At 41.5% G+C, this 27,349-nt stretch overlaps 21 non-coding genes across 21 annotated transcripts; all 21 read right to left on the bottom strand.

Moving 5' to 3' along the window:
• Positions 1 to 9,327: 9,327 nt before the first annotated feature.
• trnas-cga (transfer RNA serine (anticodon CGA)) lies at positions 9,328 to 9,409 on the bottom strand. The gene has a single exon. It is a non-coding gene; the product is annotated as a tRNA-Ser (tRNA).
• A 735-nt stretch (positions 9,410 to 10,144) lies between these two features.
• On the bottom strand, positions 10,145 to 10,226 carry trnas-uga (transfer RNA serine (anticodon UGA)). The gene has a single exon. It is a non-coding gene; the product is annotated as a tRNA-Ser (tRNA).
• Positions 10,227 to 10,967: 741 nt separating this feature from the next.
• trnas-cga (transfer RNA serine (anticodon CGA)) lies at positions 10,968 to 11,049 on the bottom strand. The gene has a single exon. It is a non-coding gene; the product is annotated as a tRNA-Ser (tRNA).
• Positions 11,050 to 11,784: 735 nt separating this feature from the next.
• trnas-uga (transfer RNA serine (anticodon UGA)) lies at positions 11,785 to 11,866 on the bottom strand. Its single transcript has one exon. It is a non-coding gene; the product is annotated as a tRNA-Ser (tRNA).
• A 735-nt stretch (positions 11,867 to 12,601) lies between these two features.
• Positions 12,602 to 12,683, bottom strand: trnas-uga (transfer RNA serine (anticodon UGA)). The gene has a single exon. It is a non-coding gene; the product is annotated as a tRNA-Ser (tRNA).
• A 740-nt stretch (positions 12,684 to 13,423) lies between these two features.
• Positions 13,424 to 13,505, bottom strand: trnas-cga (transfer RNA serine (anticodon CGA)). Its single transcript has one exon. It is a non-coding gene; the product is annotated as a tRNA-Ser (tRNA).
• Positions 13,506 to 14,245: 740 nt separating this feature from the next.
• trnas-cga (transfer RNA serine (anticodon CGA)) lies at positions 14,246 to 14,327 on the bottom strand. Its single transcript has one exon. It is a non-coding gene; the product is annotated as a tRNA-Ser (tRNA).
• A 735-nt stretch (positions 14,328 to 15,062) lies between these two features.
• trnas-uga (transfer RNA serine (anticodon UGA)) lies at positions 15,063 to 15,144 on the bottom strand. The gene has a single exon. It is a non-coding gene; the product is annotated as a tRNA-Ser (tRNA).
• Positions 15,145 to 15,879: 735 nt separating this feature from the next.
• Positions 15,880 to 15,961, bottom strand: trnas-cga (transfer RNA serine (anticodon CGA)). Its single transcript has one exon. It is a non-coding gene; the product is annotated as a tRNA-Ser (tRNA).
• Positions 15,962 to 16,696: 735 nt separating this feature from the next.
• On the bottom strand, positions 16,697 to 16,778 carry trnas-cga (transfer RNA serine (anticodon CGA)). Its single transcript has one exon. It is a non-coding gene; the product is annotated as a tRNA-Ser (tRNA).
• A 735-nt stretch (positions 16,779 to 17,513) lies between these two features.
• Positions 17,514 to 17,595, bottom strand: trnas-uga (transfer RNA serine (anticodon UGA)). Its single transcript has one exon. It is a non-coding gene; the product is annotated as a tRNA-Ser (tRNA).
• Positions 17,596 to 19,443: 1,848 nt separating this feature from the next.
• On the bottom strand, positions 19,444 to 19,525 carry trnas-uga (transfer RNA serine (anticodon UGA)). The gene has a single exon. It is a non-coding gene; the product is annotated as a tRNA-Ser (tRNA).
• A 735-nt stretch (positions 19,526 to 20,260) lies between these two features.
• On the bottom strand, positions 20,261 to 20,342 carry trnas-cga (transfer RNA serine (anticodon CGA)). The gene has a single exon. It is a non-coding gene; the product is annotated as a tRNA-Ser (tRNA).
• Positions 20,343 to 21,076: 734 nt separating this feature from the next.
• trnas-cga (transfer RNA serine (anticodon CGA)) lies at positions 21,077 to 21,158 on the bottom strand. Its single transcript has one exon. It is a non-coding gene; the product is annotated as a tRNA-Ser (tRNA).
• Positions 21,159 to 21,893: 735 nt separating this feature from the next.
• Positions 21,894 to 21,975, bottom strand: trnas-cga (transfer RNA serine (anticodon CGA)). The gene has a single exon. It is a non-coding gene; the product is annotated as a tRNA-Ser (tRNA).
• A 735-nt stretch (positions 21,976 to 22,710) lies between these two features.
• On the bottom strand, positions 22,711 to 22,792 carry trnas-cga (transfer RNA serine (anticodon CGA)). The gene has a single exon. It is a non-coding gene; the product is annotated as a tRNA-Ser (tRNA).
• A 735-nt stretch (positions 22,793 to 23,527) lies between these two features.
• trnas-cga (transfer RNA serine (anticodon CGA)) lies at positions 23,528 to 23,609 on the bottom strand. The gene has a single exon. It is a non-coding gene; the product is annotated as a tRNA-Ser (tRNA).
• Positions 23,610 to 24,343: 734 nt separating this feature from the next.
• trnas-cga (transfer RNA serine (anticodon CGA)) lies at positions 24,344 to 24,425 on the bottom strand. Its single transcript has one exon. It is a non-coding gene; the product is annotated as a tRNA-Ser (tRNA).
• A 735-nt stretch (positions 24,426 to 25,160) lies between these two features.
• trnas-cga (transfer RNA serine (anticodon CGA)) lies at positions 25,161 to 25,242 on the bottom strand. The gene has a single exon. It is a non-coding gene; the product is annotated as a tRNA-Ser (tRNA).
• Positions 25,243 to 25,976: 734 nt separating this feature from the next.
• Positions 25,977 to 26,058, bottom strand: trnas-cga (transfer RNA serine (anticodon CGA)). The gene has a single exon. It is a non-coding gene; the product is annotated as a tRNA-Ser (tRNA).
• A 735-nt stretch (positions 26,059 to 26,793) lies between these two features.
• On the bottom strand, positions 26,794 to 26,875 carry trnas-cga (transfer RNA serine (anticodon CGA)). The gene has a single exon. It is a non-coding gene; the product is annotated as a tRNA-Ser (tRNA).
• Positions 26,876 to 27,349: the final 474 nt, after the last annotated feature.

The following is a 27,349-nucleotide window of genomic DNA, read 5'->3' as shown; positions in this document are numbered from 1 at the left end:
CAGTCACATGATCATTTCCTTCTGTAATGATGTAATGTACCTTCTAGATAACAAATTATTAGTGTAATAGTGACCTTATAGGTGTAAGCATATGGCTGACATTAATGCTGTCCTGATATTTTAATTACTTTCATACACTTCTGTATTTGTCTCCAAAGGACAATGTAAGTCACTCTACATATGTGCATCAGCTAAGCACTCAGGGGTTAAACATCACATGTGAAATAGTTTTGAATTAGCGGTACATTAAAACCCTGATGATCTTATTGCTTAGTCAGACACCGGGCCAGACTGGGACAACTGCAGGGAAATGCAAATCCCTTGAATAAGCTCCAAGAAAAACAAAAATTGCATTTATGGGGTCTGGATGCATGCACACAAGGATCTATTTGTGCAGGCAAAAAGGAGATGGCAGTCCCTACCCGCGGCCCCCGGCCTGGCCGTTTCTCACTGCCTAGATGCTTATCAGAAGGTGAGCGTGAGCTGGAGAAGAGAAGCCAGAATATTGTTTTTGTTTTGATTCCATCAGCAGAGACCTGTGGAGATCTCAGTAGATGGTATGAGGGGCTCGGCCAGGCCTCTGTCACACAGAGTAAGGGTAATCAGATGAAAATAAATAACACACTCTTTTATTTCACTCTCCTACTCACACTGTCTTACATGGCATTTTGGTCACCGGGGCTGCATTAAGGAACTGGATATGGATTAATTCTGCTGTCCTACCCTTTACCAGGATAGTCTGACAGCTTCCATTATGTATCCAACTGTCCGAACAAGTAGTACCTTTAAATAATATAAATGGGCAAAGTTCGCCACCTAGTGCCTCATAAGTGGTCCTGCGCATTTAGTGCCATTTTTCCAGGAGTAATATCCTTTTTTTCTGCCTGAACATCGGTCGAATAACTGACAAGAAAACTGATTAATTTAAAACCCTGTTAAGTATCATGTTTATAATTGTGGGGTTTCTGAATGACAATTTATTGAATGCAGTAGAAATGACATGGATTAAGTATGAACTAAGATTAATTATACTTCAACTATAACTGTAATTTGAAATAGGCAGATAGCTTACATTTGGAAGTCTTTTCCTCCTTTTTTTAAGTCACATTCTCCGTGCCTATATTCAGTTACCGCAGATTAAAATACTATTTCAAAATCCTTGAGTAACAGAATAAGGACTGTATAATTCAGGTAAATCTAATTGTCACAGAAACCTTAATGAGGAACACGCACAATGAGGAATTTTTCTAGGGCCCCCAACTTAAGTTTATATGTGAAATGAAAAAAAATGCATCTTCTCTCTTAAACTGTTGTTGCTATTGCCATTGTAATTTATAGGCCTACATGGTTTGTCTTCATCTTACATATCCAACCAAAGTAATTGATTGCATTGTAATATTGTTTCATTGTGTTTGAAGCTGAAAGCTTTTCTGCCAGATATGTGAAATGTGAATAACCTCAGTATTGCACAATTTGTATATTTCTTCACAGATATCATGCTGACGATTTTTTTTTTTCTCAAAATGAAACTGCCCACCTGAAGGTTCGCAAAGTTGGCAGCCAAGACCAACAGAGATGTTACCCTGATTTTATATTATTAAGCCATGGAGAGATTACAGCATTTTGTTAGATGTTTTTGAGAGGGAATTGCTTTGACGTCAATGTGTTTGTGGAGTGGAGTATCATCTTGAAAACTGGACATTTTACTGAATGTGCTTATATATATTCCTTTCATATTTTCTGAGATTTGCACCTCCTGAAATTTGCACCTTAATAAAATACAAGCCACTTGGCAAGTGAATGCATTATATTATAAATGTATCCGATTATACTGGGCAAGCTATTTTATGTATAAAAAAATCACTGAAGAACTTTTGATCATGAGAGAGAATATATGATTTTTGTCCAGAAATGGTCAGTTATTTAAGGTTGATTTTTTTCAGAGCATTGAAGATGGCGAGATATACAAGATGGCAGACTTGAAGTATCTGAAATCCTTAGATTTGGCTATATTGACACATTCAGATGAAAGCAGAACTTCGATGGGAGCATGTGTAATTCTTGAGATATAAGCCTGTACATGAAACAGTTTACTACAGCCCCACCTAGAGGAGAACATTTCACAGAATGTTGTCCTAGTTCAGTGGTTCCCAAACTTTCTCTGCAGGGCCCCCCTTTTCTAGATAGGAACATTATTGAGCCCCCCCCATTCAAACTACACAGGTTCAGATTCAAACTTTATTTGAAATACAGCTCCCTTTTCTAATTGAGCAAAACAAATGCAATTACAAAATACAAATGGTGCAATTTCACCACTGTGGGAGAAAAAAGAGCAATCTATTAAAAATAAAAGTCCAGCATAAGTTTGAAATTATGCAAATACAGATTTAACATTCCTGTTAATATTCATTGGCGTACACAAATTAAAGTTTGTCTTACGATTACCGCATTTTGTTTTTAATGATAACCACAGGTTTCAACCTATACCATATGTCCATCAGCCCTCCATAAACCCCACGAAAATTGCCCCCCACCCCAACTTAATCCAAACACTTAAACAAGCACACATATCCACAATACACAACATAGCCCCCTAGAAAAAAAATACAGGTCAATATATAACGCAAAACATGACTTCTTTTTTTTTTTCTTCTGCCATTTTTTTCCTCCTCCTTTGTCCCCTTAGGGGCTCCGTAGTTTTCTATGTTTTGTTATGAATAAAATATGGGTTTATGAAATTTCCATATCATTGCATTCTGTTTTTATTTAAAAACTGCACAACGTCCCAACTTCATTGGAGTTGGGGTTGTACAGTAAATCAATTCAGCTGAGCAATACATTGGAAAAGAAAAATACATTACAACCACCTACTGAAAGTACATTACATTCAATACCAAAAAGCTTCGATTATATAAAAATCTGTGAATGCGATCAAAAAAGTAAAAATGTTTGGTTACTTATGGTTGAGGTTAGGGATCCATAGGGGTTAAGGGTGTGGTGACTGGGATTAGAGTTTTTCCATAGAAATGAATGGAAGGTCCCCATTTAGACAGGTACACCAGTTTGTGTGTGTTTGTGTGCGTGTGTGTGTATGTGTGTATGCTATGAGATGGACTAGCATTCTGTCCAGGGTGTACCCCAGCCATGATTCATTGATGAATAGATGGAAATTTTCCCCTGCAATCTTTCCATTCCATCTAACTTTTGCAAGAAACAGGCCCTGCTGCCCAATCACACACTGTAAAAAACAGACAGTCAACAGCTGTGGCATCCTGTTGGCACATCTCATTATGACATCACTGCTGGTTGTGAAAGGCTACAGGATGGAGTTTTAGAATGGGAAATTTGATTATTTCGTGTTACCTTGAAAATGTATTGAAATATTGAAAATATTTTTAGAGCTTACCAAAAGATCGGAAAAACTCACGGACGCATAAGCCAAAACACGATACGGAAATGATTTGGATCACATAAAATCATATAATATTTAAATACTAATGATACATTATATTTCTTAGTGCAAGTCCATACTATAACTTAAATATTAAAAGTCTTGGTTTGGGTATGCGACATATCTTTGTCTTGGCAACCAGCCTCAATCATGTGCTAGCTGTCTTTTTGTGGAATCTTGCATTTCTCAAAGTAACTTTTGCAGTGCTGTTTCTTTTGCATTTGTAATAATAAGTCCAAAACGTAATGCTCCCAGTGCATAATACAGCAGTAACTTTGTAAAAAAACTGGCATAATTTAGATGCTTTGTATATTATATAACAGGGTCTAAGTAGGAAATGACAAAGCAATTTGACATGCAAAGTGTACAGTACAGTAATGCTTGTTTAGAAATTACCGATAAATAGACATCTTATGTTGTCGCTCCGGCCAGCAGACTGGGTTGCGGTTGGGGGGCCCAAGTATTATTTGCGAATTTTCACATCCGCAGGGAACTTCTGTCCCAAACCCCGACAAATATGAAGGGGTTACTGTAAACAATAAGATAATACCTAAAAGGGCACTAGCTGTTCCAGCACATAATTATGCTGCAATGTTGTGTACAAAGGCGTCTTAAACTGAAAAACGCATGATTTTGAGATGAATACACTTTAAGATCCAGTCACTTGTCACAAGACTGACAATTCTTGCCCCGTGAAGAGTGACATCGTCTTGCACCATTGAATTCTTCATATTGTCCGTATGAGTGCCATTGTTTGTAAGCATTGTGTCCACAATAACCACCCCCTGTTCAATCCTAGATGTTTCTCTGCTGTCAGAGAGCAGTTTCTCTTCAAGTGCATAGAAGGATTTCAATCAAATATTTAGCGAACGTAGAGATGAAGGCAGGTGGCCTATCGCTGGTTTTGCAATACTGTAAAGAAATGTCAGTCTCATTCTTTGCTGGAGATGTTACTCACGGGTGACTAAAGTAGGGCAGATCTTCTAGAACATTCTCAGCCGGCCCTCCCTCGCAGACAAGGCCTGCTCCCCCATCATCAGCCCAGAACCATTGTTACACATATTGGTCTGATTTCATCATCCTCCAGGGTCATATTTGTCTCTTTTTTTCCCTCACCCTGTTACCCAGTTTCCTGCTGGCTGTCTGTGGGCTGTACTACAAAGCAAGCTTTACTTTCCCAGAAGTTAACTCATTAGAGCTGGGTCAACTAACCCTGATTGCCACAATTAATGTTAAACAGTGGTGGAAAAGTACTCAGTTTTAATACTTAAGTAAAAAGTACATATACCATAACAAAATTTTACTCAAGTAACAGTACATTGCAATAAAAATAATGAGCTAGAAGAGGATAAGCGGATACTTTTTTTTTCAGAAAAAATGGAAAAAGCAGAAGTTTGCTGAGCTTGCTTGCGCAAATGAGCAGAATGTCATTACATTGTATTTTGTTCTGTAGAAAACGAATGATCAATCAACTGGGCAGTTTAATAATGACTTATAAACATGTCACGGGCCTGTACCTTGTGACCTCTTCCAAGTGGGGAATGACCAGACAAAATCCTTTGTCCTCTGCTACAGAAAATGGCTGATTGTCATTGTTCCCAAGCTTCTGTTGTCCACAGACTGGTTGACGTCATACAAAAATGCTATTGGACCGTTAAAATGGGGTAGGGGGAATACAGGCGGTTCAAGCAGAAGTTTCATAAGTTTGATCATTTCCATTTTTTCAAATGTGAACAGGATGTATGAATGTGTGGAGTTAAAATTGAACATATAGGCCTACGGTTTGTTTTTGGAAATTAACCAACCCCTCTGCAAAATCCCCAGCGTTCTGTGGCCCCGTGGTATACTGGTCAAAGACCAAATGCAATAATCCCCATTATTTCAGTCGTTGTGTGTTTACCTTTGGTGCTGTTAACTTTGAATACTGATAAAGTATATTAACCGATATATCATACACCTCTACATATTGTTTGTTCCATGTTTATATAGGATCGAACACCATTCAGAATTGCAATTCCAATTCAATTTGTGAATTTGAATTGAATTTCAATTGTGGTGGAAAACATGATGAAGAATTACAATTCAAATTTAAATTTAAGGTAGTAAAATTAAAATGGAATTGAATTCAAACTAATTCATATACATGATACAGATGCAATGTTCAACAATACAATTTCTTAATATGAATTACATATTAACATGTTAAAATACAAAGCTTATAAAATGTTATAATATTCATAATGAAAGAATGCAACATTTGAGGTGTCACCTATAGAATAAATAATTTAAGCATATTTATTCCACAGAATAAATAAATGAATTTTGTATGCCATGATGGATCACCACTGCATTTCCTAGAATGCTCTGCCTTACCCCAAAGTCTACAAAATGGAGTCAAACAATCTCAAAGCAGGCTGGTCAAAATGCAAAAACCTGGCAACTTAGGTTCTAGATGATCGCAGACTTCAACCTGTCAATGGCTCCCTCCTGCTGGAATTACAAGTTAAAGATGCTAAAGCATTTAACATACCCACTGGTATCCTTGCTCAGCTCCTGTGCCCTGTTCATCTTTCATTTATTGAATCCTACAAGAACTATGTGTGGTACTGGAGCCCTCTAAGGAAGTACTGTAACAGGTGAGTTTTAGGCAGAAAAAGTGGTACTTCCAGTGCGGTGATTCCAGCTATTCAAGGCTTAAGGCATACAGTAAAACACATAAAGATGACTGCCAACAATAAGCTAGTATCCATTCTTCAAAGCGCCATTGAGAAGCATCTTACAAAATTTGAAGACATGCAATGCTTTCAGATGGCCTCTACTCAATATTCAAACTGGATTGTTGTATTGGTGAAGAAGTTAACACTTCACATCAGTGGCATCGCCCACCCCAACTATTTAGTCATAGGGCAGCACTTATACCTACAAGAACTTTCATGATATCCCACTCTAAATCCATAGGTGTTTGTCCCCCATTTGCAGGTAGAACAGCTGCCACTTATCTGGGAAGGCATTCCACAAGATTCTGGAGTTTGTCTGTTAGAATTTTTGGCCGTTCATCCAGAAGAGCATTCTTCATATATTATAACTTCATATACTAGGGAACTCACAATGTGACATATTCCACAGATTTGAAAATGACTTTGCTTTTATAGCCGAATAAAAAAACTACAAATGTTGAGCAGATGCAAAACGGACACCTTCTGTGTCCACCTCTCCATCAGATGGCTTTGGCGTTGACTTAACATTAATAGAGAATTAATAAAGGATGTTTGCTTCTCACATTGAGTCACAAGATCCCAAATGTCTTTACTGTAGCTGTGACCAGTGTTAGTTTTGTTGACGAAAAATTTCCATCATAGTTATCTTCAACGACCTTTATTTTCAGACTAAAATGAGATGATAACTAAATAAAAATGATTTTGCTAGGCCTAAGTGTCACGCCCACAGGGGCGGGGCCACACCGTGACAGGCGATCATCGCAATCCAGCCAAGCTATTTAAACCCGACACAAAGCTGTGAAGTATTGTTGCCAAATCTATGACACTTACCGAGCGCTTTTCCGTCTTTTGTCTAACCCTCCTGCCCTACATGCATCGTCGTCTCCTGTTGTCACGTAAGGCAAGGGTATTCAACTAAAATTTAAAGACGTCCAGTTAGAGAGAATTTCTTGAAGCAAAAGTCCGGAAGATCATAATGTCAAACTATTTAGTGTGATCTATATTTAAGTAGCCTATTAGTTGTATCAACATTGCGTCATGACCTGCGCGTACGATTCTCGTGTGTGCCACGCCCCCTGATCAACCACGTGTGCTCCCTTGATTGTGCCCAGCTGTTTTCTATCAGTCTGATATATTCTGTGTATTTAGTCCGCATCTGAGTCCAGTTTTCCCCAGGTCTGTCACTGATCGTGCTGTACCCTGCCCTGTCGTTTTGTGGAATAAAACCCCTATTTCTGACTCCATGGATTCGCTGCCTTCCTGCTCACCGGGCGATCATAACAGAATGACAGACCTCAACAAGAAGGTACCCCCCTTGGGTGAGGAAGTTTACCTCAGCCTGGTTGATGAGGTCCTTTACTGGCTGGCCCAGTCAGAAGTCCAAGAGGACCTGGAAGTAAAAAGATTGGCCAGTCGCAGCCCGGACATCTTGTAGGAAATGTCCCTTGCTGAAGAAGCACATCTAACAGTCCTGCCTGTCCCGCCGGTCCCTGACGTGCCTGTCCCGCCTGATCTGCCTGTTCCGCCTGATCTGTCTGTTCCACCTGATCTGCCTGTTCCACCCGTCCTGCTTGATCTACCTGTTCCGCCTGATCTGTCTGTTCCACCTGATCTCCCTGTTCCACCTGTCCCGCTTGATCTACCTGTTCTGCCTGATCTGCCTGTTCCACCTGATCTGCCTGTTCCACCCGTCCTGCTTGATCTACCTGTTCTGCCTGATCTGCCTGTTCCACCCGTCCCGCTTGATCTACCTGTTCTGCCTGTCCCTCTGGCTGTCACTATAAAAGATAGGACAGTGATTTTTGTGGCACAAACAAGCACAAACGCAGCACTAACAAACTGCTTGTTTCTGCCGCACAAATCAGTGTTCTATCTCTTTTACTTTATGAGATATTAAAGGTTTTTTGTAAGGGTCAAAAGTTCAGCTAGCCCCCCTACAAAGGCATTCAGACCTGAAACCGGGCTCGTTCATTAGTACTGCATTTGTGCTCATTTGTGCCGCAAAAATCGCTGTTCTATCTTTAATAGTTTTAAATAAATACACTTAAAATATATACTTTAATAAACTAAAAGTCGGTCAGTTTAGTCCCAAGAAGTATACTTAATAAAATTAATTTTTTTTGGTAAGGGTAAATTATGACTGAAACTAAATTTTTCCTCCTACACTGAAGATTCACTCAACAGGTGCTGAGGAAGCCTGTGTATCCAGGTACTAGACCAGCAAATCAATACTGAAGTCAAAGAAACCCAAATGAGAACAGTCCAAATTCATTGCAAACTGTCACAACACGCAGATATGGAGCAGGGAAGCAAGGACAGGAGTCGGGAATGAACATGGGATTTAATTGGGATAAGCACACTCAGAAACATGAAAAAATCTTATTGACGTAAATGACTGGACTAGAAAAACAGACTCTGACACGGATTTAAATACACCAGAGTAATCACAGAACTCAAAATAGCAGGGAACGCGGGGATTCCACATGAGGTAGAGAGGGGGCATGACATAAACAAAAAGTGTATAAGCTGTTCAGCTTGCTGTTTAGAGTTCTTGATTGAGATAGCATGATGAAACAAGCATTAACAGATGAAAAATAATTTCAATGTTCTTCATACAATGCTAAAAACATTGTTATGACTATGCTAATGTTGTGCCAAAGTTGAAGTGGAAGGATTATAGTTATGTGTGGCAAAGTAGAAAGAAGACACTCTAAAATATATTGTACATAATTGCGTGTGCTGTACTTATACAAGACTGGCAGCACAGTAGGTTTGTTAACACCAGCATCACCACAAAGATGTGAGCAATGCATTGTGCTACAATGTCATCCAAAACCTTTGTAAAAGAGAAGTGCATGAAATTTCTTCCATACTAGACTTCATTTCCATGTTAAAACTTGTTCCAAATTGAGCTATGATCCATAGCACAGAGAACTCGGTAGTAAAATAACTTTGTCGTATACCCTGAGGGGACTTATTTACTTGTTTGTTTGGCAGAAGCAGGGCTGGCCAGTTTCTGAAGTAATAGGGATTAAGGGTTTGCTGATGGCCTCAATGGAGAAACCATTCTGCCAAACATGGAATTTGAACCAATGACCTTCAATGTCATTTAGAGTCCTAACATGCAGGACCACACACTGCCCCCAAAAAATCCACGCACGCTGTGAGCAGGGTTTGAACCTGCGCGGGGAAACCCCATTGGATTTCGAGTCCAACGCCTTAACCACTCGGCCATCGCAGCCCGATGCAGCAAAAGCTTTGACTTCTGATCAAGTTTGCATGTGCTATGCTTTGCACAACTCCCTGCAATAGATTTTTTTTAGATCAGCATCTCCACAAAGATGTGACTAATGCGCTATTCTACAAAATGAATAGGCGATAGCAATTTTTCAGCTCTGTTATAATCTTTCGGACCATTGTCATAAATGCAGTTCATCGTTCACCGAAACGTCGTTACGTGGTGCATGACTAGAGATGTTGGTTCAGTGTGACGCATCACAGTGCCTCTTTGCAACACAGCCAATGAGAGCAGAGCTCATCAACATATCTATGAGACCACCAAAAAAGGAACGACTGCTTATTTCATACTAGGGTCAAATAATAGAAAAATGAACACCTTCATATTAAAAGACTCAATATTCAGTATGATCCAAATATTCCGAGTTTTAATCCAAAAGCCAGGACGTAAACCCGTTGAGAATAGGTTAGACATGCAGGGTAATTTTCCATGTAAATATGCCTCATTCCAAACTGAGCTAGCAGTAAACCCACTTTGTCGCATACTCTGAGGGGACTTATTTACTTGTTTGTTTGGCAGAAGCAGGGCTGGCCAGTCCCTGAAGTAATGGGAATTTGGGGTTTGCTGATGGCCTCAATGGAGAAACCATTCTGCCAAACATGGAATTTGAACCAATGGCCTTCATTTTCAAGAGTCCTAACATGCAGGACCACACACAGCCCCCAAAACATACATGCACGCTGTGAGCAGGGTTTGAACCTGCGCGGGGAAACCCCATTGGATTTCAAGTCCAACGCCTTAACCACTCGGCCATCGCAGCCCGATGCAGCAAAAGCTTTGACTTCTGATCAAGTTTGCATGTGCTATGCTTTGCACAACTCCCTGCAATAGATTTTTTTTAGATCAGCATCTCCACAAAGATGTGACTAATGCGCTATTCTACAAAATGAATAGGCGATAGCAATTTTTCAGCTCTGTTATAATCTTTCGGACCATTGTCATAAATGCAGTTCATTGTTCACCGAAACGTCGTTACGTGGTGCATGACTAGAGATGTTGGTTCAGTGTGACGCATCACAGTGTCTCTTTGCAATATAGCCAATGAGAGCAGAGCTCATCAACATATCTATTAGACCACCAAAAAAGGAACGACTGCTTATTTCATACTAGGGTCAAATAATAGAAAAATTAACACCTTCATATTAAAAGACTCAATATTTAGTATGATCCAAATATTCCGAGTTTTAAGCCAAAAGCCAGCACTTAAACCCGTTGAGAATAGGTTAGGCATGCAGGGTAAATTTCCATGTAAATATGCCTTATTCCAAACTGAGCTAGCAGTAAACCCACTTTGTCGCATACTCTGAGGGGACTTATTTACTTGTTTGTTTGGCAGAAGGAGGGCTGGCCAGTCCCTGAAGTAATGGGGATTTAGGGTTTGCTGATGGCCTCAATGGAGAAACCATTCTGCCAAACATGGAATTTGAACCAATAGCCTTCAATGTCAAGGCACAGAGTCCTAACATGCAGGACCACACACTGCCCCCAAAATATCCACGCGCGCTGTGAGCAGGGTTTGAACCTGCGCGGGGAAACCCCATTGGATTTCGAGTCCAACGCCTTAACCACTCGGCCATCGCAGCCTGATGCAGCAAAAGCTTTGACTTCTGATCAAGTTTGCATGTGCTATGCTTTGCACAACTCCCTGCAATAGATTTTTTTTAGATCAGCATCTCCACAAAGATGTGACTAATGCGCTATTCTACAAAATGAATAGGCGATAGCAATTTTACAGCTCTGTTATAATCTTTCGGACCATTGTCATAAATGCAGTTCATTGTTCACCGAAACGTCGTTACGTGGTGCATGACTAGAGATGTTGGTTCAGTGTGACGCATCACAGTGCCTCTTTGCAACACAGCCAATGAGAGCAGAGCTCATCAACATATCTATGAGACCACCAAAAAAGGAACGACTGCTTATTTCATACTAGGGTCAAATAATAGAAAAATTAACACCTTCATATTAAAAGACTCAATATTTAGTATGATCCAAATATTCCGAGTTTTAAGCCAAAAGCCAGCACTTAAACCCGTTGAGAATAGGTTAGGCATGCAGGGTAAATTTCCATGTAAATATGCCTTATTCCAAACTGAGCTAGCAGTAAACCCACTTTGTCGCATACTCTGAGGGGACTAATTTACTTGTTTGTTTGGCAGAAGGAGGGCTGGCCAGTCCCTGAAGTAATGGGGATTTAGGGTTTGCTGATGGCCTCAATGGAGAAACCATTCTGCCAAACATGGAATTTGAACCAATGGCCTTCATTTTCAAGAGTCCTAACAAGCAGGACCACACACTGCCCCCAAAACACACATGCACGCTGTGAGCAGGGTTTGAACCTGCGCGGGGAAACCCCATTGGATTTCAAGTCCAACGCCTTAACCACTCGGCCATCGCAGCCCGATGCAGCAAAAGCTTTGACTTCTGATCAAGTTTGCATGTGCTATGCTTTGCACAACTCCCTGCAATAGATTTTTTTTAGATCAGCATCTCCACAAAGATGTGACTAATGCGCTATTCTACAAAATGAATAGGCGATAGCAATTTTTCAGCTCTGTTATAATCTTTCGGACCATTGTCATAAATGCAGTTCATTGTTCACCGAAACGTCGTTACGTGGTGCATGACTAGAGATGTTGGTTCAGTGTGACGCATCACAGTGTCTCTTTGCAATATAGCCAATGAGAGCAGAGCTCATCAACATATCTATTAGACCACCAAAAAAGGAACGACTGCTTATTTCATACTAGGGTCAAATAATAGAAAAATTAACACCTTCATATTAAAAGACTCAATATTTAGTATGATCCAAATATTCCGAGTTTTAAGCCAAAAGCCAGCACTTAAACCCGTTGAGAATAGGTTAGGCATGCAGGGTAAATTTCCATGTAAATATGCCTTATTCCAAACTGAGCTAGCAGTAAACCCACTTTGTCGCATACTCTGAGGGGACTAATTTACTTGTTTGTTTGGCAGAAGGAGGGCTGGCCAGTCCCTGAAGTAATGGGGATTTAGGGTTTGCTGATGGCCTCAATGGAGAAACCATTCTGCCAAACATGGAATTTGAACCAATGGCCTTCATTTTCAAGAGTCCTAACATGCAGGACCACACACTGCCCCCAAAACATACATGCACGCTGTGAGCAGGGTTTGAACCTGCGCGGGGAAACCCCATTGGATTTCAAGTCCAACGCCTTAACCACTCGGCCATCGCAGCCCGATGCAGCAAAAGCTTTGACTTCTGATCAAGTTTGCATGTGCTATGCTTTGCACAACTCCCTGCAATAGATTTTTTTTAGATCAGCATCTCCACAAAGATGTGACTAATGCGCTATTCTACAAAATGAATAGGCGATAGCAATTTTTCAGCTCTGTTATAATCTTTCGGACCATTGTCATAAATGCAGTTCATTGTTCACCGAAACGTGTTACGTGGTGCATGACTAGAGATGTTGGTTCAGTGTGACGCATCACAGTGTCTCTTTGCAATATAGCCAATGAGAGCAGAGCTCATCAACATATCTATTAGACCACCAAAAAAGGAACGACTGCTTATTTCATACTAGGGTCAAATAATAGAAAAATTAACACCTTCATATTAAAAGACTCAATATTTAGTATGATCCAAATATTCCGAGTTTTAAGCCAAAAGCCAGCACTTAAACCCGTTGAGAATAGGTTAGGCATGCAGGGTAAATTTCCATGTAAATATGCCTTATTCCAAACTGAGCTAGCAGTAAACCCACTTTGTCGCATACTCTGAGGGGACTTATTTACTTGTTTGTTTGGCAGAAGGAGGGCTGGCCAGTCCCTGAAGTAATGGGGATTTAGGGTTTGCTGATGGCCTCAATGGAGAAACCATTCTGCCAAACATGGAATTTGAACCAATGGCCTTCAATGTCAAGGCACAGAGTCCTAACATGCAGGACCACACACTGCCCCCAAAATATCCACGCGCGCTGTGAGCAGGGTTTGAACCTGCGCGGGGAAACCCCATTGGATTTCGAGTCCAACGCCTTAACCACTCGGCCATCGCAGCCTGATGCAGCAAAAGCTTTGACTTCTGATCAAGTTTGCATGTGCTATGCTTTGCACAACTCCCTGCAATAGATTTTTTTTAGATCAGCATCTCCACAAAGATGTGACTAATGCGCTATTCTACAAAATGAATAGGCGATAGCAATTTTTCAGCTCTGTTATAATCTTTCGGACCATTGTCATAAATGCAGTTCATTGTTCACCGAAACGTGTTACGTGGTGCATGACTAGAGATGTTGGTTCAGTGTGACGCATCACAGTGTCTCTTTGCAATATAGCCAATGAGAGCAGAGCTCATCAACATATCTATTAGACCACCAAAAAAGGAACGACTGCTTATTTCATACTAGGGTCAAATAATAGAAAAATTAACACCTTCATATTAAAAGACTCAATATTTAGTATGATCCAAATATTCCGAGTTTTAAGCCAAAAGCCAGCACTTAAACCCGTTGAGAATAGGTTAGGCATGCAGGGTAAATTTCCATGTAAATATGCCTTATTCCAAACTGAGCTAGCAGTAAACCCACTTTGTCGCATACTCTGAGGGGACTTATTTACTTGTTTGTTTGGCAGAAGGAGGGCTGGCCAGTCCCTGAAGTAATGGGGATTTAGGGTTTGCTGATGGCCTCAATGGAGAAACCATTCTGCCAAACATGGAATTTGAACCAATGGCCTTCAATGTCAAGGCACAGAGTCCTAACATGCAGGACCACACACTGCCCCCAAAATATCCACGCGCGCTGTGAGCAGGGTTTGAACCTGCGCGGGGAAACCCCATTGGATTTCGAGTCCAACGCCTTAACCACTCGGCCATCGCAGCCTGATGCAGCAAAAGCTTTGACTTCTGATCAAGTTTGCATGTGCTATGCTTTGCACAACTCCCTGCAATAGATTTTTTTTAGATCAGCATCTCCACAAAGATGTGACTAATGCGCTATTCTACAAAATGAATAGGCGATAGCAATTTTTCAGCTCTGTTATAATCTTTCGGACCATTGTCATAAATGCAGTTCATTGTTCACCGAAACGTCGTTACGTGGTGCATGACTAGAGATGTTGGTTCAGTGTGACGCATCACAGTGCCTCTTTGCAATATAGCCAATGAGAGCAGAGCTCATCAACATATCTATTAGACCACCAAAAAAGGAACGACTGCTTATTTCATACTAGGGTCAAATAATAGAAAAATTAACACCTTCATATTAAAAGACTCAATATTTAGTATGATCCAAATATTCCGAGTTTTAAGCCAAAAGCCAGCACTTAAACCCGTTGAGAATAGGTTAGGCATGCAGGGTAAATTTCCATGTAAATATGCCTTATTCCAAACTGAGCTAGCAGTAAACCCACTTTGTCGCATACTCTGAGGGGACTAATTTACTTGTTTGTTTGGCAGAAGGAGGGCTGGCCAGTCCCTGAAGTAATGGGGATTTAGGGTTTGCTGATGGCCTCAATGGAGAAACCATTCTGCCAAACATGGAATTTGAACCAATGGCCTTCATTTTCAAGAGTCCTAACATGCAGGACCACACACTGCCCCCAAAACATACATGCACGCTGTGAGCAGGGTTTGAACCTGCGCGGGGAAACCCCATTGGATTTCAAGTCCAACGCCTTAACCACTCGGCCATCGCAGCCCGATACAGCAAAAGCTTTGACTTCTGATCAAGTTTGCATGTGCTATGCTTTGCACAACTCCCTGCAATAGATTTTTTTTAGATCAGCATCTCCACAAAGATGTGACTAATGCGCTATTCTACAAAATGAATAGGCGATAGCAATTTTTCAGCTCTGTTATAATCTTTCGGACCATTGTCATAAATGCAGTTCATTGTTCACCGAAACGTCGTTACGTGGTGCATGACTAGAGATGTTGGTTCAGTGTGACGCATCACAGTGTCTCTTTGCAATATAGCCAATGAGAGCAGAGCTCATCAACATATCTATTAGACCACCAAAAAAGGAACGACTGCTTATTTCATACTAGGGTCAAATAATAGAAAAATTAACACCTTCATATTAAAAGACTCAATATTTAGTATGATCCAAATATTCCGAGTTTTAAGCCAAAAGCCAGCACTTAAACCCGTTGAGAATAGGTTAGGCATGCAGGGTAAATTTCCATGTAAATATGCCTTATTCCAAACTGAGCTAGCAGTAAACCCACTTTGTCGCATACTCTGAGGGGACTTATTTACTTGTTTGTTTGGCAGAAGGAGGGCTGGCCAGTCCCTGAAGTAATGGGGATTTAGGGTTTGCTGATGGCCTCAATGGAGAAACCATTCTGCCAACCATGGAATTTGAACCAATGACCTTCATTTTCAAGAGTCCTAACATGCAGGACCACACACTGCCCCCAAAATATCCACGCGCGCTGTGAGCAGGGTTTGAACCTGCGCGGGGAAACCCCATTGGATTTCGAGTCCAACGCCTTAACCACTCGGCCATCGCAGCCTGATGCAGCAAAAGCTTTGACTTCTGATCAAGTTTGCATGTGCTATGCTTTGCACAACTCCCTGCAATAGATTTTTTTTAGATCAGCATCTCCACAAAGATGTGACTAATGCGCTATTCTACAAAATGAATAGGCGATAGCAATTTTTCAGCTCTGTTATAATCTTTCGGACCATTGTCATAAATGCAGTTCATCGTTCACCGAAACGTCGTTACGTGGTGCATGACTAGAGATGTTTGTTCAGTGTGACGCATCACAGTGCCTCTTTGCAACACAGCCAATGAGAGCAGAGCTCATCAACATATCTATGAGACCACCAAAAAAGGAACGACTGCTTATTTCATACTAGGGTCAAATAATAGAAAAATTAACACCTTCATATTAAAAGACTCAATATTCAGTATGATCCAAATATTCCGAGTTTTAATCCAAAAGCCAGGACATAAACCCGTTGAGAATAGGTTAGACATGCAGGGTAATTTTCCATGTAAATATGCCTCATTCCAAACTGAGCTAGCAGTAAACCCACTTTGTCGCATACTCTGAGGGGACTTATTTACTTGTTTGTTTGGCAGAAGCAGGGCTGGCCAGTCCCTGAAGTAATGGGGATTTGGGGTTTGCTGATGGCCTCAATGGAGAAACCATTCTGCCAACCATGGAATTTGAACCAATGACCTTCATTTTCAAGAGTCCTAACATGCAGGACCACACACTGCCCCCAAAACATACATGCACGCTGTGAGCAGGGTTTGAACCTGCGCGGGGAAACCCCATTGGGTTTCGAGTCCAACGCCTTAACCACTCGGCCATCGCAGCCCGACGCAGCAAAAGCTTTGACTTCTGATCAAGTTTGCATGTGCTATGCTTTGCACAACTCCCTGCAATAGATTTTTTTTAGATCAGCATCTCCACAAAGATGTGACTAATGCGCTATTCTACAAAATGAATAGGCGATAGCAATTTTTCAGCTCTGTTATAATCTTTCGGACCATTGTCATAAATGCAGTTCATTGTTCACCGAAACGTCGTTACGTGGTGCATGACTAGAGATGTTGGTTCAGTGTGACGCATCACAGTGCCTCTTTGCAATATAGCCAATGAGAGCAGAGCTCATCAACATATCTATGAGACCACCAAAAAAGGAACGACTGCTTATTTCATACTAGGGTCAAATAATAGAAAAATTAACACCTTCATATTAAAAGACTCAATATTTAGTATGATCCAAATATTCCGAGTTTTAAGCCAAAAGCCAGCACTTAAACCCGTTGAGAATAGGTTAGGCATGCAGGGTAAATTTCCATGTAAATATGCCTTATTCCAAACTGAGCTAGCAGTAAACCCACTTTGTCGCATACTCTGAGGGGACTAATTTACTTGTTTGTTTGGCAGAAGGAGGGCTGGCCAGTCCCTGAAGTAATGGGGATTTAGGGTTTGCTGATGGCCTCAATGGAGAAACCATTCTGCCAAACATGGAATTTGAACCAATGACCTTCATTTTCAAGAGTCCTAACATGCAGGACCACACACTGCCCCCAAAACATACATGCACGCTGTGAGCAGGGTTTGAACCTGCGCGGGGAAACCCCATTGGATTTCAAGTCCAACGCCTTAACCACTCGGCCATCGCAGCCCAACGCAGCAAAAGCTTTGACTTCTGATCAAGTTTGCATGTGCTATGCTTTGCACAACTCCCTGCAATAGATTTTTTTTAGATCAGCATCTCCACAAAGATGTGACTAATGCGCTATTCTACAAAATGAATAGGCGATAGCAATTTTTCAGCTCTGTTATAATCTTTCGGACCATTGTCATAAATGCAGTTCATCGTTCACCGAAACGTCGTTACGTGGTGCATGACTAGAGATGTTTGTTCAGTGTGACGCATCACAGTGCCTCTTTGCAACACAGCCAATGAGAGCAGAGCTCATCAACATATCTATGAGACCACCAAAAAAGGAACGACTGCTTATTTCATACTAGGGTCAAATAATAGAAAAATTTTTTTTAGATCAGCATCTCCACAAAGATGTGACTAATGCGCTATTCTACAAAATGAATAGGCGATAGCAATTTTTCAGCTCTGTTATAATCTTTCGGACCATTGTCATAAATGCAGTTCATCGTTCACCGAAACGTCGTTACGTGGTGCATGACTAGAGATGTTTGTTCAGTGTGACGCATCACAGTGCCTCTTTGCAACACAGCCAATGAGAGCAGAGCTCATCAACATATCTATGAGACCACCAAAAAAGGAACGACTGCTTATTTCATACTAGGGTCAAATAATAGAAAAATTAACACCTTCATATTAAAAGACTCAATATTCAGTATGATCCAAATATTCCGAGTTTTAATCCAAAAGCCAGGACATAAACCCGTTGAGAATAGGTTAGACATGCAGGGTAATTTTCCATGTAAATATGCCTCATTCCAAACTGAGCTAGCAGTAAACCCACTTTGTCGCATACTCTGAGGGGACTCATTTACTTGTTTGTTTGGCAGAAGCAGGGCTGGCCAGTCCCTGAAGTAATGGGGATTTGGGGTTTGCTGATGGCCTCAATGGAGAAGCCATTCTGCCAACCATGGAATTTGAACCAATGACCTTCATTTTCAAGAGTCCTAACATGCAGGACCACACACTGCCCCCAAAACATACATGCACGCTGTGAGCAGGGTTTGAACCTGCGCGGGGAAACCCCATTGGATTTAGAGTCCAACGCCTTAACCACTCGGCCATCGCAGCCCGATGCAGCAAAAGCTTTGACTTCTGATCAAGTTTGCATGTGCTATGCTTTGCACAACTCCCTGCAATAGATTTTTTTTAGATCAGCATCTCCACAAAGATGTGACTAATGCGCTATTCTACAAAATGAATAGGCGATAGCAATTTTTCAGCTCTGTTATAATCTTTCGGACCATTGTCATAAATGCAGTTCATCGTTCACCGAAACGTCGTTACGTGGTGCATGACTAGAGATGTTTGTTCAGTGTGACGCATCACAGTGCCTCTTTGCAACACAGCCAATGAGAGCAGAGCTCATCAACATATCTATGAGACCACCAAAAAAGGAACGACTGCTTATTTCATACTAGGGTCAAATAATAGAAAAATTAACACCTTCATATTAAAAGACTCAATATTCAGTATGATCCAAATATTCCGAGTTTTAATCCAAAAGCCAGGACATAAACCCGTTGAGAATAGGTTAGACATGCAGGGTAATTTTCCATGTAAATATGCCTCATTCCAAACTGAGCTAGCAGTAAACCCACTTTGTCGCATACTCTGAGGTGACTTATTTACTTGTTTGTTTTGCAGAAGCAGGGCTGGCCAGTCCCTGAAGTAATGGGGATTTGGGGTTTGCTGATGGCCTCAATGGAGAAACCATTCTGCCAACCATGGAATTTGAACCAATGACCTTCATTTTCAAGAGTCCTAACATGCAGGACCACACACTGCCCCCAAAACATACATGCACGCTGTGAGCAGGGTTTGAACCTGCGCGGGGAAACCCCATTGGATTTCAAGTCCAACGCCTTAACCACTCGGCCATCGCAGCCCGATGCAGCAAAAGCTTTGACTTCTGATCAAGTTTGCATGTGCTATGCTTTGCACAACTCCCTGCAATAGATTTTTTTTAGATCAGCATCTCCACAAAGATGTGACTAATGCGCTATTCTACAAAATGAATAGGCGATAGCAATTTTTCAGCTCTGTTATAATCTTTCGGACCATTGTCATAAATGCAGTTCATCGTTCACCGAAACGTCGTTACGTGGTGCATGACTAGAGATGTTTGTTCAGTGTGACGCATCACAGTGCCTCTTTGCAACACAGCCAATGAGAGCAGAGCTCATCAACATATCTATGAGACCACCAAAAAAGGAACGACTGCTTATTTCATACTAGGGTCAAATAATAGAAAAATTAACACCTTCATATTAAAAGACTCAATATTCAGTATGATCCAAATATTCCGAGTTTTAATCCAAAAGCCAGGACATAAACCCATTGAGAATAGGTTAGACATGCAGGGTAATTTTCCATGTAAATATGCCTCATTCCAAACTGAGCTAGCAGTAAACCCACTTTGTCGCATACTCTGAGGGGACTTATTTACTTGTTTGTTTGGCAGAAGCAGGGCTGGCCAGTCCCTGAAGTAATGGGGATTTGGGGTTTGCTGATGGCCTCAATGGAGAAACCATTCTGCCAACCATGGAATTTGAACCAATGACCTTCATTTTCAAGAGTCCTAACATGCAGGACCACACACTGCCCCCAAAACATACATGCACGCTGTGAGCAGGGTTTGAACCTGCGCGGGGAAACCCCATTGGATTTCGAGTCCAACGCCTTAACCACTCGGCCATCGCAGCCCGATGCAGCAAAAGCTTTGACTTCTGATCAAGTTTGCATGTGCTATGCTTTGCACAACTCCCTGCAATAGATTTTTTTAGATCAGCATCTCCACAAAGATGTGACTAATGCGCTATTCTACAAAATGAATAGGCGATAGCAATTTTTCAGCTCTGTTATAATCTTTCGGACCATTGTCATAAATGCAGTTCATTGTTCACCGAAACGTCGTTACGTGGTGCATGACTAGAGATGTTGGTTCAGTGTGACGCATCACAGTGCCTCTTTGCAATATAGCCAATGAGAGCAGAGCTCATCAACATATCTATGAGACCACCAAAAAAGGAACGACTGCTTATTTCATACTAGGGTCAAATAATAGAAAAATTAACACCTTCATATTAAAAGACTCAATATTTAGTATGATCCAAATATTCCGAGTTTTAAGCCAAAAGCCAGCACTTAAACCCGTTGAGAATAGGTTAGGCATGCAGGGTAAATTTCCATGTAAATATGCCTTATTCCAAACTGAGCTAGCAGTAAACCCACTTTGTCGCATACTCTGAGGGGACTTATTTACTTGTTTGTTTGGCAGAAGGAGGGCTGGCCAGTCCCTGAAGTAATGGGGATTTAGGGTTTGCTGATGGCCTCAATGGAGAAACCATTCTGCCAACCATGGAATTTGAACCAATGACCTTCATTTTCAAGAGTCCTAACATGCAGGACCACACACTGCCCCCAAAATATCCACGCGCGCTGTGAGCAGGGTTTGAACCTGCGCGGGGAAACCCCATTGGATTTCGAGTCCAACGCCTTAACCACTCGGCCATCGCAGCCTGATGCAGCAAAAGCTTTGACTTCTGATCAAGTTTGCATGTGCTATGCTTTGCACAACTCCCTGCAATAGATTTTTTTTAGATCAGCATCTCCACAAAGATGTGACTAATGCGCTATTCTACAAAATGAATAGGCGATAGTAATTTTTCAGCTCTGTTATAATCTTTCGGACCATTGTCATAAATGCAGTTCATCGTTCACCGAAACGTCGTTACGTGGTGCATGACTAGAGATGTTTGTTCAGTGTGACGCATCACAGTGCCTCTTTGCAACACAGCCAATGAGAGCAGAGCTCATCAACATATCTATGAGACCACCAAAAAAGGAACGACTGCTTATTTCATACTAGGGTCAAATAATAGAAAAATTAACACCTTCATATTAAAAGACTCAATATTCAGTATGATCCAAATATTCCGAGTTTTAATCCAAAAGCCAGGACATAAACCCGTTGAGAATAGGTTAGACATGCAGGGTAATTTTCCATGTAAATATGCCTCATTCCAAACTGAGCTAGCAGTAAACCCACTTTGTCGCATACTCTGAGGGGACTTATTTACTTGTTTGTTTTGCAGAAGCAGGGCTGGCCAGTCCCTGAAGTAATGGGGATTTGGGGTTTGCTGATGGCCTCAATGGAGAAACCATTCTGCCAACCATGGAATTTGAACCAATGACCTTCATTTTCAAGAGTCCTAACATGCAGGACCACACACTGCCCCCAAAACATACATGCACGCTGTGAGCAGGGTTTGAACCTGCGCGGGGAAACCCCATTGGATTTCGAGTCCAACGCCTTAACCACTCGGCCATCGCAGCCCGATGCAGCAAAAGCTTTGACTTCTGATCAAGTTTGCATGTGCTATGCTTTGCACAACTCCATGCAATAGATTTTTTTTAGATCAGCATCTCCACAAAGATGTGACTAATGCGCTATTCTACAAAATGAATAGGCGATAGCAATTTTTCAGCTCTGTTATAATCTTTCGGACCATTGTCATAAATGCAGTTCATCGTTCACCGAAACGTCGTTACGTGGTGCATGACTAGAGATGTTTGTTCAGTGTGACGCATCACAGTGCCTCTTTGCAACACAGCCAATGAGAGCAGAGCTCATCAACATATCTATGAGACCACCAAAAAAGGAACGACTGCTTATTTCATACTAGGGTCAAATAATAGAAAAATTAACACCTTCATATTAAAAGACTCAATATTCAGTATGATCCAAATATTCCGAGTTTTAATCCAAAAGCCAGGACATAAACCCGTTGAGAATAGGTTAGACATGCAGGGTAATTTTCCATGTAAATATGCCTCATTCCAAACTGAGCTAGCAGTAAACCCACTTTGTCGCATACTCTGAGGGGACTTATTTACTTGTTTGTTTTGCAGAAGCAGGGCTGGCCAGTCCCTGAAGTAATGGGGATTTGGGGTTTGCTGATGGCCTCAATGGAGAAACCATTCTGCCAACCATGGAATTTGAACCAATGACCTTCATTTTCAAGAGTCCTAACATGCAGGACCACACACTGCCCCCAAAACATACATGCACGCTATGAGCAGGGTTTGAACCTGCGCGGGGAAACCCCATTGGATTTCGAGTCCAACGCCTTAACCACTCGGCCATCGCAGCCCGATGCAGCAAAAGCTTTGACTTCTGATCAAGTTTGCATGTGCTATGCTTTGCACAACTCCCTGCAATAGATTTTTTTTAGATCAGCATCTCCACAAAGATGTGACTAATGCGCTATTCTACAAAATGAATAGGCGATAGCAATTTTTCAGCTCTGTTATAATCTTTCGGACCATTGTCATAAATGCAGTTCATCGTTCACCGAAACGTCGTTACGTGGTGCATGACTAGAGATGTTTGTTCAGTGTGACGCATCACAGTGCCTCTTTGCAACACAGCCAATGAGAGCAGAGCTCATCAACATATCTATGAGACCACCAAAAAAGGAATGACTGCTTATTTCATACTAGGGTCAAATAATAGAAAAATTAACACCTTCATATTAAAAGACTCAATATTCAGTATGATCCAAATATTCCGAGTTTTAATCCAAAAGCCAGGACATAAACCCATTGAGAATAGGTTAGACATGCAGGGTAATTTTCCATGTAAATATGCCTCATTCCAAACTGAGCTAGCAGTAAACCCACTTTGTCGCATACTCTGAGGGGACTTATTTACTTGTTTGTTTGGCAGAAGCAGGGCTGGCCAGTCCCTGAAGTAATGGGGATTTGGGGTTTGCTGATGGCCTCAATGGAGAAACCATTCTGCCAACCATGGAATTTGAACCAATGACCTTCATTTTCAAGAGTCCTAACATGCAGGACCACACACTGCCCCCAAAACATACATGCACGCTGTGAGCAGGGTTTGAACCTGCGCGGGGAAACCCCATTGGATTTCGAGTCCAACGCCTTAACCACTCGGCCATCGCAGCCCGATGCAGCAAAAGCTTTGACTTCTGATCAAGTTTGCATGTGCTATGCTTTGCACAACTCCCTGCAATAGATTTTTTTAGATCAGCATCTCCACAAAGATGTGACTAATGCGCTATTCTACAAAATGAATAGGCGATAGCAATTTTTCAGCTCTGTTATAATCTTTCGGACCATTGTCATAAATGCAGTTCATTGTTCACCGAAACGTCGTTACGTGGTGCATGACTAGAGATGTTGGTTCAGTGTGACGCATCACAGTGCCTCTTTGCAATATAGCCAATGAGAGCAGAGCTCATCAACATATCTATGAGACCACCAAAAAAGGAACGACTGCTTATTTCATACTAGGGTCAAATAATAGAAAAATTAACACCTTCATATTAAAAGACTCAATATTCAGTATGATCCAAATATTCCGAGTTTTAATCCAAAAGCCAGGACATAAACCCGTTGAGAATAGGTTAGACATGCAGGGTAATTTTCCATGTAAATATGCCTCATTCCAAACTGAGCTAGCAGTAAACCCACTTTGTCGCATACTCTGAGGGGACTTATTTACTTGTTTGTTTTGCAGAAGCAGGGCTGGCCAGTCCCTGAAGTAATGGGGATTTGGGGTTTGCTGATGGCCTCAATGGAGAAACCATTCTGCCAACCATGGAATTTGAACCAATGACCTTCATTTTCAAGAGTCCTAACATGCAGGACCACACACTGCCCCCAAAACATACATGCACGCTGTGAGCAGGGTTTGAACCTGCGCGGGGAAACCCCATTGGATTTCGAGTCCAACGCCTTAACCACTCGGCCATCGCAGCCCGATGCAGCAAAAGCTTTGACTTCTGATCAAGTTTGCATGTGCTATGCTTTGCACAACTCCCTGCAATAGATTTTTTTTAGATCAGCATCTCCACAAAGATGTGACTAATGCGCTATTCTACAAAATGAATAGGCGATAGCAATTTTTCAGCTCTGTTATAATCTTTCGGACCATTGTCATAAATGCAGTTCATCGTTCACCGAAACGTCGTTACGTGGTGCATGACTAGAGATGTTTGTTCAGTGTGACGCATCACAGTGCCTCTTTGCAACACAGCCAATGAGAGCAGAGCTCATCAACATATCTATGAGACCACCAAAAAAGGAACGACTGCTTATTTCATACTAGGGTCAAATAATAGAAAAATTAACACCTTCATATTAAAAGACTCAATATTCAGTATGATCCAAATATTCCGAGTTTTAATCCAAAAGCCAGGACATAAACCCGTTGAGCATAGGTTAGACATGCAGGGTAATTTTCCATGTAAATATGCCTCATTCCAAACTGAGCTAGCAGTAAACCCACTTTGTCGCATACTCTGAGGGGACTTATTTACTTGTTTGTTTGGCAGAAGCAGGGCTGGCCAGTCCCTGAAGTAATGGGGATTTGGGGTTTGCTGATGGCCTCAATGGAGAAACCATTCTGCCAACCATGGAATTTGAACCAATGACCTTCATTTTCAAGAGTCCTAACATGCAGGACCACACACTGCCCCCAAAACATACATGCACGCTGTGAGCAGGGTTTGAACCTGCGCGGGGAAACCCCATTGGATTTCGAGTCCAACGCCTTAACCACTCGGCCATCGCAGCCCGATGCAGCAAAAGCTTTGACTTCTGATCAAGTTTGCATGTGCTATGCTTTGCACAACTCCCTGCAATAGATTTTTTTAGATCAGCATCTCCACAAAGATGTGACTAATGCGCTATTCTACAAAATGAATAGGCGATAGCAATTTTTCAGCTCTGTTATAATCTTTCGGACCATTGTCATAAATGCAGTTCATTGTTCACCGAAACGTCGTTACGTGGTGCATGACTAGAGATGTTGGTTCAGTGTGACGCATCACAGTGCCTCTTTGCAATATAGCCAATGAGAGCAGAGCTCATCAACATATCTATGAGACCACCAAAAAAGGAACGACTGCTTATTTCATACTAGGGTCAAATAATAGAAAAATTAACACCTTCATATTAAAAGACTCAATATTTAGTATGATCCAAATATTCCGAGTTTTAAGCCAAAAGCCAGCACTTAAACCCGTTGAGAATAGGTTAGGCATGCAGGGTAAATTTCCATGTAAATATGCCTTATTCCAAACTGAGCTAGCAGTAAACCCACTTTGTCGCATACTCTGAGGGGACTTATTTACTTGTTTGTTTGGCAGAAGGAGGGCTGGCCAGTCCCTGAAGTAATGGGGATTTAGGGTTTGCTGATGGCCTCAATGGAGAAACCATTCTGCCAACCATGGAATTTGAACCAATGACCTTCATTTTCAAGAGTCCTAACATGCAGGACCACACACTGCCCCCAAAATATCCACGCGCGCTGTGAGCAGGGTTTGAACCTGCGCGGGGAAACCCCATTGGATTTCGAGTCCAACGCCTTAACCACTCGGCCATCGCAGCCTGATGCAGCAAAAGCTTTGACTTCTGATCAAGTTTGCATGTGCTATGCTTTGCACAACTCCCTGCAATAGATTTTTTTTAGATCAGCATCTCCACAAAGATGTGACTAATGCGCTATTCTACAAAATGAATAGGCGATAGCAATTTTTCAGCTCTGTTATAATCTTTCGGACCATTGTCATAAATGCAGTTCATCGTTCACCGAAACGTCGTTACGTGGTGCATGACTAGAGATGTTTGTTCAGTGTGACGCATCACAGTGCCTCTTTGCAACACAGCCAATGAGAGCAGAGCTCATCAACATATCTATGAGACCACCAAAAAAGGAACGACTGCTTATTTCATACTAGGGTCAAATAATAGAAAAATTAACACCTTCATATTAAAAGACTCAATATTCAGTATGATCCAAATATTCCGAGTTTTAATCCAAAAGCCAGGACATAAACCCGTTGAGAATAGGTTAGACATGCAGGGTAATTTTCCATGTAAATATGCCTCATTCCAAACTGAGCTAGCAGTAAACCCACTTTGTCGCATACTCTGAGGGGACTTATTTACTTTTTTGTTTGGCAGAAGCAGGGCTGGCCAGTCCCTGAAGTAATGGGGATTTGGGGTTTGCTGATGGCCTCAATGGAGAAACCATTCTGCCAACCATGGAATTTGAACCAATGACCTTCATTTTCAAGAGTCCTAACATGCAGGACCACACACTGCCCCCAAAATATCCACGCGCGCTGTGAGCAGGGTTTGAACCTGCGCGGGGAAACCCCATTGGATTTCGAGTCCAACGCCTTAACCACTCGGCCATCGCAGCCTGATGCAGCAAAAGCTTTGACTTCTGATCAAGTTTGCATGTGCTATGCTTTGCACAACTCCCTGCAATAGATTTTTTTTAGATCAGCATCTCCACAAAGATGTGACTAATGCGCTATTCTACAAAATGAATAGGCGATAGCAATTTTTCAGCTCTGTTATAATCTTTCGGACCATTGTCATAAATGCAGTTCATCGTTCACCGAAACGTCGTTACGTGGTGCATGACTAGAGATGTTTGTTCAGTGTGACGCATCACAGTGCCTCTTTGCAACACAGCCAATGAGAGCAGAGCTCATCAACATATCTATGAGACCACCAAAAAAGGAACGACTGCTTATTTCATACTAGGGTCAAATAATAGAAAAATTAACACCTTCATATTAAAAGACTCAATATTCAGTATGATCCAAATATTCCGAGTTTTAATCCAAAAGCCAGGACATAAACCCGTTGAGCATAGGTTAGACATGCA

Source organism: Paramormyrops kingsleyae, chromosome 14 (genome assembly GCF_048594095.1).
Source record: "Paramormyrops kingsleyae isolate MSU_618 chromosome 14, PKINGS_0.4, whole genome shotgun sequence".
Taxonomy (NCBI): domain Eukaryota; kingdom Metazoa; phylum Chordata; class Actinopteri; order Osteoglossiformes; family Mormyridae; genus Paramormyrops; species Paramormyrops kingsleyae.
The sequence above is the reverse complement of the archived record's forward strand: the minus strand, read 5'-3'. Positions and strand labels throughout refer to the sequence as shown.